The sequence below is a fragment of the Podarcis pityusensis genome, assembly GCF_964106645.2.
Source record: "Podarcis pityusensis genome assembly, chromosome: 8".
In the NCBI taxonomy this organism is placed as follows: Eukaryota; Metazoa; Chordata; class Lepidosauria; order Squamata; family Lacertidae; genus Podarcis; species Podarcis pityusensis.
Window position 1 is genome coordinate 2,918,540 of NC_138033.1, and position 22,564 is coordinate 2,941,103.

General features: G+C 48.3%; 1 protein-coding gene across 3 annotated transcripts in view; it reads left to right on the top strand.

Moving 5' to 3' along the window:
* The window catches only part of LRFN1 (leucine rich repeat and fibronectin type III domain containing 1), a 135,440-nt gene that overhangs the window by 90,745 nt on the left and 22,131 nt on the right, over nt 1-22,564 (top strand). The window lies entirely within an intron of this gene.

The window sequence follows — 22,564 nt, forward strand, 5'->3', positions numbered from 1 at the left end:
ATTTGTCCACTGTGGGAAAAGGGTGCTGGACTAGATGGACCCTTGGCCCACGTTCTTCTTATGTACTTAAGGAACCTCCAGGTCCAGAGGCAGTCTATCTATAGAGTCCTAGGTTCTTTGGGGTGTTTGTGTTGGGGGGAAAGGCCACCACCTTCCCATGACACTCTCTCCAATGGTCACTCTCTGGCTGTAAATCTTCCTCAATCCCAAGAGACCGGTGATAAGCAACCCCTCCCTCCTGAGAGGAGCACACTCATCTTCAAGCATCTCATAGCAGAAGAGTCAATCAGTAGCTCTAAACTACTTTATTTACAGTCTATATACAAAGGGACGCAGGTGGCGTCCACAGAGCCTAGGAGTTGCCGATCAGAAGGTCGGCGGTTCGGATCCCCGCGACGGGGTGAGTTCCCGTTGTTCAGTCCCAGCTCATGCCAACCTAGCAGTTCGAAAGCACGTCAAAGTGCAAGTAGAGAAATAGGTACCGCTCTGGCGGGAAGGTAAACGGCGTTTCTGTGAGCTGCTCTGGTTCGCCAGAAGCGGCTTAGTCATGCTGGACACATGACCCGGAAGCTGTACGCCGGCTCCCTCAGCCAGTAAAGCGAGATGAGCGCCGCAACCCCAGAGTCGGTCACGAATGGACCTAATGGTCAGGGGTCCTTTTACCCTTTACTTTATACAAAGAAACCATCAGAATGTCTGTGCTTTCTCAGCAGTGGTACAGAACAGCATCACACACAGAAGTGAAACTAAACTCTCCAAGAATACCCCAACAGTACTGACACTTCCTGTCTCACACTCTCAGACATAAACAAACAGTTGTCATAGACATAGTATACCCCTGTTCCACCAGTTCTGCATTTGGAACTACCTGCAACTGGATTGACCAGTTCAAACCTATGGCTACCTGTCTTCCATGGGACTAGAGCTTTTGCTCTACCTTGGTCTGAGGAAATAGTGTTGACTCTTGCAACCTTCAGGTGTGGCTTTGTCTCTCCAGTGGACAAACCTTGCACAGTGGTAACCTCTGGTTACGTACTTAATTCGTTCCGGAGGTCCGTTCTTAACCTGAAACTGTTCTTAACCTGAAGCATCACTTTAGCTAATGGGGCCTCCCGCTGCTGCTGCGCCGCTGGAGCACGATTTCTGTTCTCATCCTGAAGCAAAGTTCTTAACCATGCAGAGGGCCTTCTCAGTGGTGGCACCCGCCCTGTGGAACGCCCTCCCACCAGATGTCAAAGAGAAAAATAACTACCAAACTTTTAGAAGACATCTGAAGGCAGCCCTGTTTAGGGGAGCTTTTAATGTTTAATAGGTTATTGTATTTTAGTGTTTTGTTGGGAGCTGCCCAGAGTGGCTGGGATACCCAGCCAGATGGGCGGGGTATAAACAATAAATAATTATTATTGTTGTTGTTGAAATACCCTTCTTTAAGCAGGGTACCCAGAACTGAAACACAGGACTCCAGGACTGACCCCTAGTACAGTGGTACCTCGGGTTAAGAACTTAATTTGTTCTGGAGGTCCGTTCTTAACCTGAAACATGGAGAGCCAGTGTGGTGTAGTGGTTAAGAGCGGTAGACTTGTAATCTGGGGAACTGGGTTCGTGTCTCCGCTCCTCCACATGCAGCTGCTGGGTGACCTTGGGCCAGTCATACTTCTCTGAAGTCTCTCAGCCCCACTCACCTCACAGAGTGTTTGTTGTGGGGGAGGAAGGGAAAGGAGAATGTTAGCCGCTTTGAGACTCCTTCGGGTAGTGATAAAGCGGGGTATCAAATCCAAACTCTTCTTCTTCTTCTTAACCTGAAGCACCACTTTAGCTAATGGGGTCTCCCGCTGCCGCCAGAGCACGATTTCTGTTCTCATCCTGAAGCAAAGTTCTTAACCCGAGGTACTATTTCTGGGTTAGCGGAGTCTGTAACCTGAATAGTATGTAACCCGAGGTACCACTATACCTCACTCAAGACCTGAAACCTGATTTGAGCTGCGAGCCACAGCTATACATGCAACAGCTGAGTTAGCAAACTCCTCAGAGTTATTTACAGTCTATATATACTGGCCTGATCCAGCAAGCCGCTTGCCCCAGTTCCCAGATGGAAGGCCAGGTACACAAAGCCTCGCTCTCAACACACAGGAGCCTAGCTCCAGCCAGCCCACCCACCGCCAGGCAGGGGGGCTGTGGGGAGGGAAAGGCTGCCTTTTGCGGCATCTACGCTGGGCTCCCCGGAGACCTGCGTCAGCACTCTGTGGTCTGTCTCCTCCGATCTCCATCTGGAGGGAGAGATTTGAGGCATCTTTGTGAAGGTCACAGCAGAGTAGTAGGGGAGCCATAGTGGTGGGCGGGGTGGGGACAGGTCCTTTCGCCCCCCTCTCCATCCCTGAAAGCTTGGGGAAGGGTGGAATGGACCCTCATCTTCCCAAGAAGGTGCAACAGATCATTCCAGACCCTTCAGTTCAGTGGGGCATGGGAGCATGATCCTGTGCAGGGTTAGGGACTCCAAAGGCAACAGAACTGTAGAGTTGGTCGGGACCCTCTACGGTCATCTAGTTCAACCCCTGCAATTGAATCACCGTCATTTTTTATTTTTAAACTATATGACAACTGTTCCCCGGAAATTAGAATGGATACAGATAAAACACACATAGCTAAAATCATATGAAAGACCATCATTAAGAAGTAAATACACTCTACTAGAATGAAGGCATTGTTTTAAAAAAACCCAAACCCAACCACAAATTTATTGAAATACAGCAACATTTTAAAGCCCTTTTCAAAAAAAAAAAAAAAAAAAAAATCAGTCTCCCAAAAGCTGGTCAGAATAAATCTGTTTTCACATGCTGAAGGAGGGAGCTAGTCTCAGAGCTGTCTTTAGCATATACGCCAGAGTAACAGAGCGACAGGTGGGTAGGAACTTTTGCTCCATCGCTTTTCACTTCCACCAATCGAGAGGGACCGGTATACAGTAGGTATACATTTTGTACCCCCCCCCCCGAATACATTGGCGCCCCCCAGAATTTGGTGCCAGGGTGCCCTGCACCCCTTGCACCCCTGGCTAAAGACGGCCCTGGCTAGTCTGGCTTCTCTCAGAATAGATTCCAGATGGATTAAGGAAGTTTCTTCTTCACATGTTACAGAGTTGAACTGTGGAACTCCCTGCCACAGGAGGCAGAGATGGCCACCAGTGTGGATGGCTATGAAAGAGGATTGGGCAAATTCACGGAGGTGGAGAAGGCTAGGGATGGCTACTAGACAGGATGGCTGTGCGCTGAACATCCGTTGCTGGAAGCCACGGAAAGGGGAGATGACTCTTATGCTCAGATCGTGCTTTCTGGTTCCCCATGATGGGCATCTGGTCGGCCACTGTGAGAACAAGATGCCGGACTGGATGGGCAATGATGATGATGATGATGATTTATTTATACCCCGCCCATCTGGCTGGGTTTCCCCAGCCATTCTAGGTGGCTTCCAACAGAATATTAAAATACAATAGTCTGTTAAACATTAAAAGCTTCCCTAAACAGGGCTGCCTTCAGATGTCTTCTAAAAGTCTGGTAGTTGTTCTTCTCTTTGACATCTGGTGGGAGGGTGTTCCACAGGGCGGGCGCCACCACCGAGAAGGCCCTCTGTCTGGTTCCCTGTAACCTCACTTCTCGCAGTGAGAGAACTGCTGGAAGGCCCTCGACGCTGGACCTCAGTGTTCAGGAGGCCCTTGGAGCTGGACCTCAGTGTCCGGGCAGAACAATGGGGGTGGAGACGCTCCTTCAGGTATACTGGACCGAGGCCATTTAGGACTTTAAAGGTCAGAACCAACACTTTGAATTGTGCTCTGAAACGTACTGGGAGCCAGTGTACTGTATTATTCGCTCTATAAGACGCACCAGACCACAAGACGCACCTAGTTTTTGGAGGAGGAAAACAAGAAAAAAAAAATTCTGAATCTCAGAAGCCAGAACAGCAAGAGGGATCGCTGCGCAGTGAAAGCAGCAATCCCTCTTGCTGTTCTAGCTTCTGGGGATAGCTGCGCAGCCTGCATTCGCTCCATAAGACGCACACACATTTCCCCTTACTTTTTAGGAGGGAAAAAGTGAGTCTTATAGAGCAAAAAATACGGTAGGTCTCTCAGGACCGGTGTTATATCGTCTCGGCGGCTGCTCCCAGTCACCAGTCCAGCTGCCGCATTCTGGATTAGTTGCAGTTTCCGGGTCACCTGCAAAGGTAGCCCCACGTAGAGCGCATTGCAGTAGTCCAAGCGAGAGGTAACTAGAGCAGGAGATTAGGGAAGGGCCATAGTTAACTGGGTTGAGCATCCGCCTTGCAAGCAGAAGGCCCTGGGTTCAATTCCTGCCGACATCACCAGGTAGGGCTGGATGAGGAAGAGGGGTGGGAGTGCTCCAGGGAAGACATGGAAGATGAGGACTTAGATCCCGGATCCCGGTGGTGGGACACTGGGGAGCAGTTTGGGGAAGGGATGAGCTGGGAAGCGCTAGAAGCAGGGGTGTGTATGTGTGAGTGATCAAGGAGGGTCAGGAGAAGGAGGGTCTTCCAGGACAGGGCTAGAGGCTGAGAGTTGGGAGCGCAGACTTAGACAGGAGTCAATAATAATAATAATAATAATAATAATAATAATAATTTATTATTATTTATACCCCGCCCATCTGGCTGGGTTTCCCCAGCCACTCTGGGCAGCTTCCAACCAAATATTAAAATACAGTAATGCATCAAACATTAAAAGCTTCCCTAAACAGGGCTGCCTTCAGATGTCTTCTAAAAGTCTGGTAGTTGTTTTTCTCTTTGACATCTGGTGGGAGGGCGTTCCACAGGGCGGGTGCCACCACCGAGAAGGCCCTCTGCCTGGTTCCCTGTAACCTCACTTCTCACAGTGAGGGAACCGCCAGAAGGCCCTCGGAGCTGGACCTCAGTGTCCGGGTAGAACGATGGAGGTGGAGACGCTCCTTCAGGTATACTGGGCCGAGGCTGTTTAGGGCTTTAAAGGCCAGCACCAACACTTTGAATTGTGCCTGGAAACATACTGGGAGCCAATGTAGGTCTTTCAAGACCGGTGTGAAATGCTGTGTACACAGCAGCAGGACAGTCCCAGGCCTGCCGGCTCTCCTCCCCCCTCGGGCACCCCGTTCGAGTCCTGCACCTTGCTGAGCAATGAGTCAGACAGGCCCAGAGGAGGAGCTCAAGCCCCTCTTGTCTGCTTGTGTGGGGGGGGCGATCCCGAGTGAGAGGCTAGAGGGGGAAGGAAGGAAGTCGTGGTCAGTTTCAGCAACTTAATCCGCTGGATTAAGACGAATTAGGAAGAAGTTTAAAGAATATTTGAAAAAAATATGTTACTATTTAAATCTTAGAATAGCTTTGGAAGTGGATATAGGCTGTAGGGTTAGAAGTAGAATATAGTGTATTTTAAAATAGTATTATTTGCAAGTGATAAAATGTGAAGATTTTTATGGTAAAAGTAAGTGTGATAGAAAAATGGTTAAAAATTATGATATATGTAAACTGCTAAAGATGAGGTAAAATGAAAATCAGATAGAGGGGACTTGGGGAAGCTCACCTAACAATGTTTAGAAAAAATAAGGGCAAGTTAAGAATTTGTTTGTATTGTCTGCTTTTCTGTTTAGTTGTGTTATAAAATGAATAAAAAAAAATTTAAGGGGGGGGGGAGAGACGAACCAAGGGACTCTGCTGTGTTATTTTCTATTAATAAAAATCTCCTTGCATTCTGTCCCTGCCCTGTGGATGACCTGGCCTTGCTCAACAGCTCCCTTACATTTTGGAAGCCACTCCTTCCTGAAACCCTGCCAGCCCGTGCAGACAGCACTAGCTAGATGGAGCAAGGGGCTGACCCACTTTATTTTATTTATTTTTCAATTTTTTTTATTGATTTTCCAAAATTTTTGAACAAACAAACAAACATAAATCTTAGCTATAGTTAATCCAATCTTAGTAACATTGTTAAGTGACTTCCTTGAATCCCCCCGGCTGAGTTTCAGTGTATATCATGGTAACAGTTTTCCGGAACCAAATTTCTCATAAAATTAACTTAATCACTTAACATCATTATATCTTTTCATTTTAACTTTAAACATATTATTCACTAACATCACATATTTCAATCCTAAGCCTATCTGGTATTTGCATAGCTGTCAAGTGTCCCTTATTTGAAGGGACAGTCCCTTATTCCAGCGCCATGTCCCGCTGCTGTCCCTCCCTGCCGGCCAGGGAGGAGGGAGGCTCCAACTGTGTTGCTTGGCTGTGTTGCTCACCCAATAAGAAGTCTAAGAACGACTGGGGGGTGGAGCTTGCATGCCTTGTGTGTGGCTAGTTAATGCAAGCTGAGGAGGTTTTTGAATGCTGGACGCCATTTTGTTGCACATGCTGCTGCAAACTTTGCAGTGCAAACCCAGGCCGGGGAGCCATCTTAAGTTGAGGCTGCATAGGCCTTGTGGTGCATGTGATTCAGATTCTATTCAGTTGAACCTCTGGTTACAAAGTTGGTTGGACAGTGTTCTCGAAGCTACCAGCATGAGTTTGACCAGACTGCAGGAGGACAGGAAGACTGGAGTGCCTGGAACAGGTGAGGCTGCAGGTCCCTTATTTTGGCTGCTGGTCCCTTATTTTCAAATATGTAAGTTGACAGCTATGGGTATTTGCAAGTTTTTCCAATTAAGTTATCTTAGCATATTTAAGTAAATGTTCTTTGAATTTCATCCATTCCTCCTGGTACTAATCCTCCTTCTTCTGGTCGCGGACTCTTCCAGTCAGGTCGGCTAGCTCTTCATCTGCCATTCATCCACTGTTGGGACTTCTTGTGTTTTCCAATTCTTAGCTAACAAAATTCTAGCTGCAGTTGTGGCATACAAAAACAATCTAACATCTTTCTTGGGCAATTTCAGACCTATTATTCCAAGAAGAAAGGCCTCTGGTTTCTTAGTAAATGTATATTTCAACATTTTTTTTCAATTCATTATAAATCTTCTCCCAGAAGTCTTTCACCTTGGGGCAGGTCCACCACATATGATAAAAGGTACCTTCTTTTTCTTTACATTTCCAGCATAGATTATCACTATTCTGATATATCTTTGCTAATTTTACAGGAGTTAAGTACCACCTATACATCATTTTCATAATATTTCCCTTTAACACCGTACATGCAGTGAACTGGACCCCTTTCCTCCACAGCCTTTCCCAGTCTTCAAACATTATGTTTTGTCCCACATCTCTTGCCCAGTCTATCATCACAGATTTAACTTGTTCATCCTTTGTATGCCACTCTATAAGATGCACCAGATCATAAGATGCACCTAGTTTTTGGAGGAGGAAAACAAGAAAAAAAATATTCTGAATCTCAGAAGCCAGAACAGCGATCCCTCTTACTGTTCTGACTTCTGGGATAGCTGTGCAGCCTGCATTCGCTCCACAAGACACACACACATTTCCCCTTACTTTTTAGGAGGGAAAAAGTGAGTCTTATAGAGCAAAAAATACGGTATACATTTTATACAAAGGGGCTGACCCACTTTAAGGCAGATTCCTACATTCTTCTGCTCGCGTTCTTACGTCTGCTTTGCCTGAAGGGTCAAAATGTCTTGGGGTGGCCGCACCTTGGCCCCTTCTCCTGGGCACCTTTCTGTGGTCTAAGCCCCCGCCGAGCGGAGCGGGACTTGTTTCCGAGTAAAGGCGCGCGCCGTTCGCTTGCAACTTCCGAGCAAATTGATTAGCGCTGCAGACTCGGTACATGGCTCCCGGGGGACGATTCGGCTGCTAGCTGGCTCGGGTTATTCTGCTGCCGTCGGCAAAAAAATCAGCGGTGCTCCCCCACTCCATCTCCCCACCCCGCCAGATCATGTTTCTGCTGTGGAACGGAGCACATTCCTTTTCTCATAAAGGACTTCCCACTAGCAGATGAAGGAGCGGAAGGAACGGGCTGGAGCTTCGTTCACCGCTTAGCAGGAAGGGACAGGATCAGGCCAACAGCCCATCTGGTCCATTGCCCTGTTTTCGCAGCGGCCCAATGTCCCACAGGAGCTACGGGTCGAGATAGACTGCTCCTGGAGCTGGAGGCCATAGGTGTCAACCGTCCCTTACTTGGCGGGAAACTCTCTTATCCCAGCGCTGTTTCCTGCTGCTGCCCCGGATTGATGATGTCCCTTAAATTTCCCGGGTTTCACGCTCACCAGCGGCTCGGGGTCCTCCGCCGCAAGAGAGAGCGTGCATGAGGTGCCGCGTCTCTGTCTCTCCCTTTCCCCCCTCAGGGGCGCGTTGTGAAAGACGGGTGGCGGCAGGCGGGTAGGCAGCCCCTCTCTTGTGAGACTTCCGCCACGCTGCCAGGGGAAGCCGGAGGTGGCTGAGGAGGCGGCCTGAGGGAGGAGGAAGAGGAGGGGATGGGGAGGGACGCAGAAGGGCAGCGCTTCAGCGGCCGCCGCAGCACCACAACCGCCTCATGCCGGGCTCACGGGCAGCGTGGGCGAGAGTCTCTCTCCCTCTCGGGTGGGGAAGGGCCGATGGAACTCCTTGCTCCAAGACGATGGCAGCCCCGACGTGCTGCTTAGCATCCCCTCCAACCAGTGCAGCATCTCAACGAAGTGATTTCCCCCTCTGCATCCCTTTCATAACTCTATTTTTATAAATCATTTGTCCATCCATAGTTCAAATTTTTACTACAAGTTTTCTGTCAATCCTACCAATGTATGTAACTCTTGACAATAGCTTTTCAAGTAAATTATAAACTTTCCCCATTCTTTATTAAAGAGGTCCTCTTCCTGGTTTCTAATTCTGCCTGTAAGCTTTGCCATCTCGACGTCGTTCATCAGTTTTGTCTGTCATTCTTCTTTGGTGGGAGTTGTAGACCCTTAGGATCATCTAGTCCAACCCCCTGCAAAACACAGTCAGTCGCAGCAAAAGCAGCATGGCTCTGTGAGTGGCGGATTTCTGCATAAGCTAAGCCAAAATCCCTTATTTTGGCTGCTGATCCCTTATTTTCGAGGCTGCTGGTCCCTTATTTTCAAATCTGTAAGTTGACAGCTATGGCTGGAGGCTCCATAAGAACACCAGGAAAGCTTGGATCAGTAGGGGACTGGATGAGAGCTAACAAACCGAAGCTCAATCCAGATCAGACCGAGGTTCCCTAGACTGGATAGATGGGAGGTTGCCTGCTCTTGGTGGGGTTACGCTCTCCCTGAAGCAGCAGGTTTGGAGTCCTTCTTGGTCTTTTGAGACTCGGGTGGCCTCAGTGGCACAGAGCGCCTTCCATCAGCTTTGGCTGGTGGCCCAGCTACGCCCTAATAATAATAATAATAATAATAATAATACTTTTTTTTATTTCTACCCGGCCCTTCCCAGTTCAAAAACTGGGCTCAGGGCGGCTAACATCAAATTTAAAACACTTAATTGTAAAAGCAGCATAAAATACAGTATAAAAACATGAATAACGATAAAATTCAAAGTTCAAAAATCAATTTGGGAGAAATCCATCCAGTAAACATTGGATAGTCACCAGGGCTAGCTGGCTGAATTGGTCCTACTTGGGCCACCGAGGAGAGCAGGGGAGAATTAGCTGTGGGATCCCAGAACGGGTGATCTTCATAAAAGGGGAGGGGGGAGGGAAGAGAAGGGAAATAAAAGATCAGGCTGAGTTCAAATTAAAGGCCAGGCGGAATAGCTCTGTCTTAGAGGCCCGACGGAGGGAGGTTAAATCCTGCAGTGCCCTGGTCTCCTGGGACAGAGCATTCCACCAGGTCGGAGCCATCACTGAAAAGGCCCTGGCCTGGTGGAGGATAGTCTGACTTCCTTAGGGCCCGGACAAGGACAAGGACAGCCTAACTTCTGTTGTCTATTCTCTGGTAACCTCTGGGTTAGATTACTGCAACGCGTTCTACATGCCCCTGAAGATGGTTCGGAAACAGGTCCATAAACAGCAACACCCTAGAGGTCCTGGGTCCTAAGGAAGTCAGATTAGCCTCAACCAGTCCCAGTCTGCATAGGTTCCTCTGCAAGAAACACCAGCTGGGCTGAGTCCGGGGCCTGAGCCTGCCCTGGCTCCAGATGTGAGGATTCCCTCATTGCCTCCAGCTGGGCCATCACTTACAGCTGCTCCACTACTGGTTGGGTCAGGGGAAGCTGAGGCGGCCCCTGGGTCTAGTCACCCACCGATGTCTCCTGAGCTGCAGAGACTGAGGTCTGAGAGAAGGAGAGACCTGAGTACTCGCAGGAGGAGTGCTCACCTTCGGGTGAGACAGGGAGGTGAGTCGCCGGGGGATCAGGACCGGCTGCTACCCCGACAAAGATAAAAGGCTGTCAGACCTCTCCCAAGGTTGCGGGAGCAATGTTGCTGTTTGCCAGAACCTGCCTGAGATCCGGTGTCTGACCTTGCCTGGTTTCCTGCCTCGTGTCCTGCCTTGGCCGTGTCGGACTGACTCCCAACAGAACCTTCAGATTCTGGACAGTCCTGGACCACGTTTCACGGGTTACCCCCGGGCCCAGCACACCCACTTAATCTCACGCACCTTGAGAATTGTGCGGCTTTGCGTTTTGCAAAGGAGACCTTGAAAGCTGCACGGAAGCAACCCAGAGTGCTTCAGAGGCAGCCTCCTTATGAGCAAGGGCGAATCGTTGCCCCCACTGTCGTCGGAGGCGGGGCAGGGGGAGCCTGCAGACAGCGGCTGTGCACCCACTCCTGTTTATTCCATACCCATCCATCACCACCATCTGTATTGATCCTGCCGCATCTTACGAAATAGCATGTTTTCGTAGAACTGTGGAGTTGGAAGGGACCCTAAGGGGACATCTAGTCCAGCCCCCTGCAATGCAGGAATCTCAACTCAAACATCCATAACAGGTGGCCACCCAACCTCTGCTTAAAAGCCTCCAAGGAAGGAGAGTCCGCAACCCCCCGAGTGAAACTATTCCACTGCCAAACAGCTCTTAGTTTTGATACGTTTTTCCCCAAACCAGCTTCAATCCTGTCTTGGCAGGCAATGGAAGAATGCACTTTTGGGAGGGAGGGCAAACTGTTGGAGAATCACAGCGCCTGCTGTGGCTGTAGAGATCGATAGGGGAGAGACATGTTTCGTTGCAGCCGGGGCAGACGAAGGCTGCAGTTGCACCATGATGTTTCTTCTCTCTGTGCTCCTTCCAGTGGTCATTCCTCCTGTGGTCAGAAAGTGTGAATTAGGTAGGTTCACCCTGAATGCAAACATAATCAAATTCCTCCTCCCCTACTCCCGAGGAGACCTCCCGCTACTCTGCTCTCTCTGTGCCTCTGCAAACGTTGCGGGTACTTTCAAGCATAGCTCATAGAACAGTTTTAATAATATTTTTTTTTAATTTATATCCTGCCCTTCCCAATTCAGAAAACTGGGCTCAGGGCAGCTAACAACAAATTTAAAACACTGAATTGATGCAACTAACAATAGCATAAAATACAACAATAAATTCAGAATTCAAAAATCAATTTAGGGGGGAAATCCATCCAATAAACATTAGATGGTCACCAGGGCTAGCTGGCTAAATTAGTCCTATTTGGGCCAGCGAAGAGACCAGGGGAGAATTAGCTGTGGGATCCCAGAGTGGGGGATCTTCATAAAAAGGGGAGAGGGAGGAAGGAAGGGGAATAAAAGATCAGGCTAAGTTCAAATAGAAAGCCAGGTGGAATAGCTCTGTCTTACAGGCCCTGCGGAAGGAAGTTAAATCCTGCAGGGCCCTAGTCTCATGGGACAGAGCATTCCTCCAGGTCGGAGCCATCACTGAGAAGGCCCTGGCACAAATCTGTTTTGAATTTGTGAATACTGCAGCCATTTTTTTTAAGCCCTGAACAACTTGGCACCATTTTACCTGTGAGATCGCTTTGATCGGTGGAATTGGCACCATTACTGGTGCCACATAATAGTGGCGTTTGTCTGTCTTGGAAGACAGTGGAGGAGTGCATCTTTGGGGGTTGAGGTCAAGCTGTTGGGACAGTTGCAGCTGAGACCGATATGGGAGAGACATGTTTTGCTGCAGCCGGGGCAGATGAAGGCATCTGGTTGTGCTGCTACTGCAGATGCACCATAACGTTTCTTCTCTCCGCCCTCCTCCCAGCGGTCATTCCTCCTCTGGTCACTGCTGTTGGATGCACAACCTGTCTGTCTGTCTCCAGGCTCAGCGGTCACCTGCAAGGGATTCCCATCGCTGAGGTCCAGCGCCGAGGGCCTTCTGGCGGTTCCCTCATTGCGAGAAGCAAAGCTACAGGGAACCAGGCAGAGGGCCTTCTCGGTGGTGGCACCCGCCCTGTGGAACGCCCTCCCACCAGATGTCAAAGCGATAAACAACTATCTTGACATTTAGAAGACATCTGAAGGCAGCCCTGTTCAGGGAAGTTTTTAATGTGTGACATTTTAATGTATTTTTAATCTTCGTTGGAAGCTGCCCAGAGTGGCTGGGGAAACCCAGCCAGATGGGTGGGGTACAAATAATGTTGTTGTTATTATTATTATTATTATTATTATTATTATTATTATTATTCCCACAAGGCAGGGTTGGCGTTGCCAGCCTTCCTGTCATGTTGGCAGACATCTAGGTAGGTTAGTAGGTATGTAGACAGAGAGACAGATGAGAATCGAAACAGAGTTTAAGTGACATCCGCCTCCATCCTCTGCTCTGAAAATAAATGACAGGAGCTCTGAGTGTGGAATGCTCAGAGTGGTTTAATTTACTGAAGCTCAGCGATACTGCGCTTCCCTCCATGCTCAGCCCATGCAGCATTCATGCGCCCGGCCTTTGCTAACGTCGCTGGATCTCTCAGCATCTCTGTAGCAATTATTGATAAGTCTGGCTGGCTGCGCTTCTCAGGACTGAAATGATTACTCTGGTCAAAATGGCCGATTTGTGGTTTCAGAAAGGCATGTGCAGGTCGGTTGCAGTTTTACCTGCGTACTGGGTACAGCCTTCTGGGGGGTTTTTTGCAGTCGATGATATAGATTATATTGCAAGATCTGCTTGTTGTCATCTGTTCTACCTGCGCCGGTGCTTTTGGAAGTGGCTTCCTCCACGATACAGATCTCTATCGATTAATCTGTTCATTTTCATAAAATGTATACGCCGCTTGGTTATTTTAAAAAGCCGCTTGCAAAGAGAATAAACCTAAAATTATCAGTGAAAGCAACTGCCGTATTTTTCGCTCTATAAGACGCACCAGACCACAAGACACACCTAGTTTTTGGAGGAGGAAAACAGGGGAAAAAATATTCTGAATCTCAGAAGCCAGAAAAGCAAGAGGGATCGCTGCGCAGTGAAAACAGCAATCTCTCTTGCTGTTCTGGCTTCTGTGATAGCCGCACAGCCTGTATTCGCTCCATAAGACACACACACACGGTTCCCCTTACTTTTTAGGAGGGAAAAAGTGAGTCTTATAGAGCAAAAAATACGGTATTTGCCACGTTCAAAAAGTAGAATAAATGCAGCAAAAAACTAAAAGCAGAGTAAAACATACACCCAGTGCTTTTTTTCTGGGGGGGGGGGGAATGCAGGGCTATGCATACCCCTAAACATTTTGTGAATCTAATTTTGGCCTCATTGAGGGGCAGTATTTCAATATGTGTAGGAAAATGAGAGTACCCCTAAACTTTTCTTTTTGAAAAAAAGCACTGCATACACCAATATTGGTTGACTGGGTGTTTATGGCATAGATGTCAACGGTCCCTTATTTGGCGGGAAACTCCCTTATCCCAGCGCCATGTCCCGCTGCTGTCCCTTACTGATGATGTCCCTTAAATTTCCCGGGTTTCAAAGGAAGCAGCTCCTCTCCCTCCCTCCCTGCCGGCCAGGGAGGAGGGAGGCTCCAACTGTATTGCTCACTCAATAAGGAGTCTGAGAACGACTGGGGGGTGGAGCTTGCATGCCTTGTGCCGATCAAATCGGCCGCGTTTCTGGGGACTCGCCTTTGCTCAGCGCTTCCCAGCGGAGAGGTGACGGTGGTTTTCCTTGCTGCATCCCCTTTGCCGGGTTGCTGCGCTGTGGGAACCACCGCTTGAGGCTTCGTTTGGCTGCTGGCTGGGCTTTCTGCCTTTGGCTCGGAGGGGCTCAGAAGTTGAACCTACCTGTGCTCTGAAAATCCTTTATTTTGGCTGGTGATCCCTTATTTTCGAGGCTGCTGGTCCCTTGTTTTCAAATCTGTAAGTTGACAGCTATGATTTATAGGGTAAGGCAGTCTCACATGTAAACTGGTCTCAGATAGTTAAGGGCTTTATGGATCAATAGACCTTGAACTTGACCCAAGAGCAAATCGGCAACAACTTTAGATCTCTGAGCCCAGCAGTTATATGCCGATGTCGCCTTCCTCCTGTCAGCAATTGTGCTGCAGCATTCTGCCCTGACTGCAGCTTCGAGATTAAGTGAAAGGAAGCTCCATATAGAGTGTGTGTATCCATCTCCCACTATTTGAACTCCAGGCCCGCAACTTGGCTGACATTTAAAACCAGACATGAAAGATGCTTCTTAATAAATGAGCCAGAATGTCTTTAAAAATCACACACGCCACATTGCAGGGAAATCGTACAACAGAGTAGACAGGAGATCTCTTGCACTAGTGGGGAGGGGGACTCCTTACAAGACATTGTTGAATTCCAGCTCCCATCAGGTTCAGCGACAAGCATGGCCAATGGTCATACAAGGTCCATGTCTGGTCTGATGCCCAAACAGTAAAGCTGAGTGCTCTTTCTGCCTATAGCCATAAAAATGTAAGGCTGTCGTCACGCAGCCCCTAGTGGAGGATTCCTAGTGCTGCGTCGCAATCTTGGCTTTGCATGAAGGAATGGCGTTGGAAAGGTGAAAAGTGATCCCTTCTTTAAGGGGTTAATATGGGGGGCTTGGTGAGCAGAGAGGGTAGGGGTACAGACCCTAGTGCAGGGGTCTGCAAACTTTTTCAGCCGTGGGCCTGTCCTCCGTCCCTCAGACCATATGGTGGGCTGGACTATATTTTGAAAAAAATAGTGAATGAATTCCTATGCCCCACAAATAATCCAGAGATGCATTTTAAATAAAAGCACACATTCTACTCATGTAAAAACATGCTGATTCCCAGACCGTCTGCGGGCCAAATTTAGAAGGCAATTGGGCCGGATCCAGGTAGTTTCCCTACCCATGCCCTAGCGCAACAAAAAAAGGTTAAAATGAACTATGACAATTTTTCATGCTGGGTGTCCTTACATGTATGTCTATATGGCAACAATTGTGTGTTTGTAGAGTGCTTACAAACCAACCATTTAATTATCTTTTCCTAAGACGTTTCCTGGTATCGATGTCAAGCCCACTGGCCGATAGTTACCTGGGTCTTCTTTTTCCTCCTTTTTGAAGATGGGGACATTTGCCCACTAGAACTTGCCAATCAGAAGGTTGAGGGTTCGAATCCCCATGACGGGGTGAGCTCCCGTTGCTCGGTCCCTGCTCCTGCCAACCTAGCAGTTTGAAAGCACCTCAAAGTGCAAGTAGATAAATAGGTACCGCTCCGGCGGGAAGGTAAACGGCGTTTGCCAGAAGCGGTTTAGTCATGCTGGCCACATGACCCAGAAGCTGTACACCGGCTCCCTCGGCCAATAAAGCGAGATGAGCGCCGCTACCCCAGAGTCGGTCACGACTGGACCTAATGGTCAGGGGTCCCTTTACCTTTACCTTTAGTCTGCAGGGACCTTACTAGTTCTCCAACAATTCTCCACGTTTATAGCCAGAGGCTCTGAAATTACATCCGCAAGCTCCTTTAGTTCCCTTAGGTGCAGCTCATCAGGCCCTGGAGATTTGAATTAATTTAAAGTACTGTAGCTAGGTGTTCCCTTATTGCCTCTTTTCCTATCTTGGACTGCAGCTCTCTCCTTCCATCATTTATTCTCTTATCACCAGGTTGGGCATCACTTTCCTTTTGGGTGAAGACGGAGGCAAAGTAGGTGTTGAGCAGTTCTGTCTTTTTTCTGTCACCCAATAGCATTTTTCCATCTTCCCCACGCAGAAGACCTACCGCTTGCTTGTTCTTCCTCTTGCTTCGAATAAAGCCAAAGGAACCTTTTTATTACTGTATTTTTCGCTCCATAGGACGCACTTTTCCCCTCTTAAAAACTAAGGGGGGAAGTCTGTGCGTCCTATGGAGCGAATGCAGGGGGGAGGCAGGCAGGAAAAGCCCCCAAGAGCCGCACACAAGCTCCGTGCGGCTCCTGCGTGCTTTTCCCCAGGAGGGAGAAGGGACTGACGCGGCCAGTCAGTCCCTTCTCCCTCCTCGTAGAAAGGCCCGCAGGAGCCGCTCGCTCCTTAAAGGGTGCGCGGCTCCTGTGGGCTTTTGCGGGAGGTGGGGGAATTGCCATAGCCACGCGCAGCCTCTCCAGCCGGGGGAGGCTGCGCAAGGCTAAAGAAGCCAAGGCAGCGAGCACAATCTATCCCGCTCGCTGCCTTGGCTTCCTCTTTAGCCTTGCGCAGCCTCTCCTGGTTGGAGAGGTTGCCTGCGGCTATGGCTGAAGCCAAAACAGCGAGCGGGATGGATCTTGCTCGCTGCCTTGGCTTCTTTGCTCTTTGGGGTTAGGGGGAGAACCCAGGCTTCCCCCGCAGCCCCGAGAAAAAAATATTTTTTTTCTTGATTTCCCCCTCTAAAAACTAGGTGCATCTTGTGGTCCGGTGCGTCCTATGGAGCAAAAAATACGGTATATTTAACCTCCCTTTGCAAGCTTGAGCTCATTCTGAGCTTTAGCCAGCCTGACCTTCTCCCTGCAATGGTTGCTACTCGTGTATACTCCTCCTTTGTGATTTCCCCTATCTTTCATTTCTTATACATGCTCTTCTTGAAGCTCAGCTCATCTGCGAGCTCCTTTTGAAGCCAAACAGACGCCTCCTTCTTGTTGGAATTGTTGGGCCTTCAATATTTCTCCTTTTAGGTACTTTCCAGAGTGCTTGTCCGACTACACTCAGTTTTTCCTCAGCTTGGAAACCCAGGAGAACATAATCGCTTCATCCCAATGTTCCCAATCTCATACGTTCAAAGCACTGTGAAACCACTTTAAGCAGTCATTGCTCCCCCCACCAAAGAATTCTGGGAGTTGTAGTTTGTGATGTTAACGGAGAAATCTGTGGGATCCCTTGGACAAAAAACAAGGACACCAGCCAGGAATACCAGAGCAAAACAGCAGGCAGTAGGCTTGGTCTTTATTGAAGACTGTCGCAACAGGACTCCCACCTGCCACCAGGTGGAACAAGATGGAAGCCCCGAACAAAAGAGAACCCAAACTTTTATTAGCTGCTAATCCCCATGCTAAAGGTAAAGGGACCCCTGACCATTAGGTCCAGTCTTGGCCGACTCTGGGGTTGTGACGCTCATCTCGCTTTATTGGCCAAGGGAGCCGGCGTACAGCTTCCGGGTCATGTGGCCAGCATGACTAAGCCGCTTCTGGCGAACCAGAGCAGCGCACAGAAACGCCGTTTACCTTCCTGCCAGAGCAGTACCTATTTATCTACTTGCACTTTGATGTGCTTTCGAACTGCTAGGTTGGCAAGAGCAGGGACCGAGCATTGAGAGCTCACCCGTCGCGGGGATTCGAACCGCCGACTTTCAGATCAGCAAGTCCTAGGCTCTGTGGTTTAACCCACAGCGCCACCCACGTCCCCCCCCCCAAACTACATCACTCATACATCACGGTTACATCATGAAAGGGGAGGTCTGGTGGCAGTAAACTGAGCATCCTGGACCCTGCCCCATAGTTCTCCTTGCCCTCCACCAAACACCCATCAAGTGTAACAAAAAAGTTATTTACATTTCCCTGTTTCCCAGCCAAGTTCATCCCACCCTTTTGTCTTCATCTGGGTTTGTTCTTTCTGGAATGGCTACCTGTCTGGCATTCAGGTATCAGGATGCCAGGGATTATCACTCAGGCAGAGGGAATATGAATTTCTGAAGTTTCCCCAGTGAGCCAGTACAGTGGTGCCCCGCAAGACGAATGCCTCGCAAGACGGAAAACCCGCAAGACGAAAGGGTTTTCTGTTTTGGAGGCGCTTCGCAAGACGAATTTCCCTATGGGCTTGCATCGCAAGACGAAAGCCCATAGGGAAATGCTGGCGGTCGGGAGCAAAGACTTTCGCCCACAGCCGGCCTTCAGAAGAGGACCTCTTCTGAAGGCCGGCGGGGGGCAAAAGTCTTTGCTCCCCCCCGCCTGCCTTCCCCCCGCCTGCCCCGGGCGATCTTAAAATGCTGGCGGGCGGGAGCGAAGCGTTCGCTGCCGACCCCCAGCATTTTAAAATCTCCCCGGGACAGCAGAGAAGTCTCTGCTGTCCCGGGGAAGAAAAGCCCTTGTCCCCCCCCCCCAGCCTTCAGAAGAGGTCCGGGGACAGACTGTCCCCGGACCTGGTCTGAAGGCGGTTTCCCTAGGAACGCATTGATTGATTTTCAATGCATTCCTATGGGAAACCGTGCATCGCAAGACGAAAAACTCGCAAGACGAAGAGACTTGCGGAACGAATTAATTTCGTCTTGCGAGGCACCACTGTACATAGATACATTTATCAGTGAATTCTTACATTTGGTATCGTGCAGCAAAGGCCCTTTGCATAGATAGGAAGGAACTGTGATGAAGTGTTTTGTGGGGACAAATCACAAAAGTCACAAAAGCAATTGTGCTGATTTTGGTAGTGGGCTGCATGTGTATGATATCTGCTGGAGGGGCAATCCCCCCAACCTATACCATAAATTCCTGCAACAGTTAAAAGAACTGAGAGTTGTTAGGGGGCATCCCTATACCCCTCCCAGAGCTGTAATTCCCAGAGTTTCTTGGCGATTGATTGCTAAACCACTCCGGCTGAGCCCTTGCGACTGGGCCAAGGTCACCCAGTGAGCTTCCCCGCTACGTGGTGATTCGAACCTTGGTCTCCCAGCTCAACCCTCTGACCACTGCACCACACTGCCTCTCAAAGGACAGTGATGTTGACAGGAAGACAGTGGGCAGGGAAAGGAGCTTTGAAGCCCCATGGGCCAAGGAGCCAGGTGGTGAGGCTGCTGAAATCTACCTATTGATTTGTATTAACCAGCCAAGCTTTGGTTTCCGGTTTGTAGTGAATAAATAATGTGCATTCCCTCTGACTTGGAGAGTAGATAATCCACAGGCTGTGTCTAGCCACAAAAGCACTCCAGTAACCTTCCCACAAGGGATGTTTATCGAGGCAAAACACACCCACCCCATAATTTCACATTTTGCTAGTAGGGACTGAACTGGCAGTGGCTGCACAGGAATGAGCTGGAGGAGGTTGTCGACCCAGTGTGCATTGTCTGTGATAAAGGTGAGCTCCATGCTAGGGATAATTAGGAAAAATGTTGAAAACAAAACTGCCTGTATCAGAATTAAAGCTGGGCGATATCTGGTTTTCAACATCGTGATAAATCGCCAACTAAACATCGCGATATACAGTGGTACCTTGGTTCTCAAATGCTTTGGTACTCAAACAACTTGGAACCCAAACACTGCAAACCCGGAAGCAAGTGTTCCGTTTTGCGAACTTTTTTCAGAAGTTGAACGTGCTCCATATTGAGTGTTAACGCTTCCGATTTGAGTGTTACGCCGAGGTCTGTCTGTTTTTGCTATTTTGCTATTTATTTTGCGTTTTTGCGGCTCTTTTTTGTTTTGTTTTTGTGACTGTGTGGAACCCAGTTCAGCCACTGATTGATTGATTGATTGATTGTGCGACTGCAGTACATTGTTTATTGCTTTCATTTTATGGATCAATGGTCTTGTTAGATAGTAAAATTCATGTTCAATTGCTGTTTTCGGGGTCGTTTTTAAAAGTCTGGAACGGATTAATCCGTTTTGCATCACTTTCTGTGGGAAAGAACGCCTTGGTTTTGGAATGCTTTGGTTTTGGAACGGACTTCCAGAACGGATTAAGTTTGAGAACCAAGGTACCACTGTACCAATATAACACAATGTCAGAAATAAGGGTGGAGCTTTGTAGAGGCGTTGGCTGGCTTCACGGTTTTCCCCACATGGTGATTTTGCATAGCACACGCTCACATCATGATTCGCGATATATTGCCAGGTCAAAAATTGTGAAACCGTTATCATAATATAGATTTCAAACCGGTTTTGGACAATATATCGATATATCACCCAGCCCTAATCATAATACCATTCTGCAAATCTGTGGTGCAACCATATTTGGAATACAGTGGTACTGCAAGTTACAGACTCCGCTAAGCCAGAAATAGTACCTCCGGTTAAGAACTTTGCTTCAGGATGAGAACAGAAATCGTGCTCCGGCGGTGTGGCAGCAGCTGGAGGCCCCATTAGCTAAAGTGGTACGTCAGGTTAAGAACAGTTTCAGGTTAAGAACCGACCTCCAGAACGAATTAAGTTCTTAACCCGAGGTACCACTGTACTATCAACGGTTCTAGTAACCTCATCTTGAAAAGGATATCGTAGAGTTGGAAACGGTTCAGAAAAGGGCAACCAAAATTATCAAGGGCGTGGAGTGACGCCCCAATGAGGAAAGATTGCAGCATTTGGGGCTCTTTAGAGAAAATGTGGGTGGTGCTGTGGGTTAAACCACAGAGCCTAGGACTTGCCGATCAGAAGGTCGGCGGTTCAAATCCCCGCGACAGGGTGAGCTCTCATTGCTCGGTCCCAGCTCCTGCCAATCTAGCAATTCGAAAGCACGTCAAAGTGCAAGTAGATAAATAGGTACCACTCCGGCGGGAAGGTAAACGGCGTTTCCGTGCGCTGCTCTGGTTCGCCAGAAGCGGCTTAGTCCTGCTGGTCACATGATCCGGAAGCTGTACGCCGGCTCCCTCGGCCAGTAAAGTGAGAAGAGCGCCCCAACCCCAGAGTCGGCCACAACTGGATCACAAGTGGGTCCCTTTATCTTTACACTCACACTTAAAGGGACACGGGTGGTGCTGTGGGTTAAACCACAGAGCCTAGGACTTGCCAATCAGAAGGTTGGCGGTTCGAATCCCCGTGATGGGATGAGCTCCCATTGCTCTGTCACAGCTCCTGCCCACCTAGCAGTTCAAAAGCACCTCAAAGTGCAAGTAGATAAATAGGTACTGCTCCGGCGGGAAGGTAAACGGCGTTTCTGTGCACTGCTCTGCTTTTGCCAGAAGCATGCTGGCCACATGACCCGGAAAAACTGTCTATGGACAAACGCCGGCTCCCTCGGCCATTAAAGTGAGATGAGCACCGCAACACCAGAGTCGTCCGCAACTGGACCTAACAGTCAGGGGTCCCTTTACCTTTACCTTTAGAGAAAATGTGACAATTACATACTCTCCAACATTTGTCAGATGACAATAGGGACATTTTCATCTGAGGAATGTTGGAGACTAGGTCTGCCCTCTGTTTTTAAACTGTTCTTATATTTATCTGTATATTTTTTTTAAAAAATAAAATATAATTTTCATTATTACCGTTTCCAAAAACACATTCACATTCAAATATACATTTCCACCGTTTATACCTTTCTTTGTAATAAAAACATTCAATGACTTCCCTTCTTTCCTGGTTCCTTTGATTTCCTCACCATTCCTGCATATTTTTTATATATCCATTTAGATCACTTTCTCCCCTTATTCTTCCTTTGTTATATATTATGCTGTTGAATTTGCCCAAATGCTGCTAGCGTTTTCACTTCTTTACAGTTATTTTCCAGATACTCCACAAAAAAATTCCACTCCTCTTTATATACTTAATCGTCTTGCTCTCTTATTTTACTTGCTTGACCTTCTACTATATTTATTGGTAATTAGTCCCTGTCAGGAGAGGCAATGGTGAGGCACAAATAAATATATAGCAATTATAATAACGATTAATTAATAAAATGAATTAAGGCCATCCTTTGGGTTGGGGATAATTCAGACAGAAATTCCCAGGTGTCGAAAAAGACTATTTATGTATGCTACTACTGTGGCCCGTATTTTGTTAGCCCAAAAATGGAAAACGAGCAATGTCCCAACTAAAGAAGAATGGCAACTTAAACTGATGGAATATGTGCAGCTTACAGCCCTACCGTATTTTTCCGTGTATAAGATGCTCCCACAGCCGCCAATCGCCTTGCCACAACCGCCAATCGCCTGCCCAATTGCCGCAGCCACAGCCAATCGCCAGCAGGCTTTGCCGCAGCCACCAATCACCCGCCCAATCGCTGCTGCCTATCTCCTGCTTGCTGCTGCCATTCATTGCATATCCCTGCCCCCTGCATTCACTATCCGTCTATAAGACGACACCCAATTTCCCCCTAGTTTTTTTAAGCAAAAAGCATCGTCTTATACACGGAAAATACAGTAGCATATAGAATAAGAGAACAAGAAGAACATACGTTTTAAAAAAAAGACTGGGAAATGTTTATTGAATATAGGGGAGGAAATTGTGTACACCTGAAAACGTGTGCAGTGTAAAGGTAAAGACAACAGGCATATAAAAAATAATAATAAATAATAATAAAAAAGAAGAGCCGGGCGAAGTTGCCAGACCTTGCCAAGGGCGCAGTGGCTGGAGCAGTTGAGCACGGAGGCTGCGGTTTGAGGGACAGGCCAGCGCAGGTCGGAGGTGTTGCAAATGCAAAGGTTTTGCGT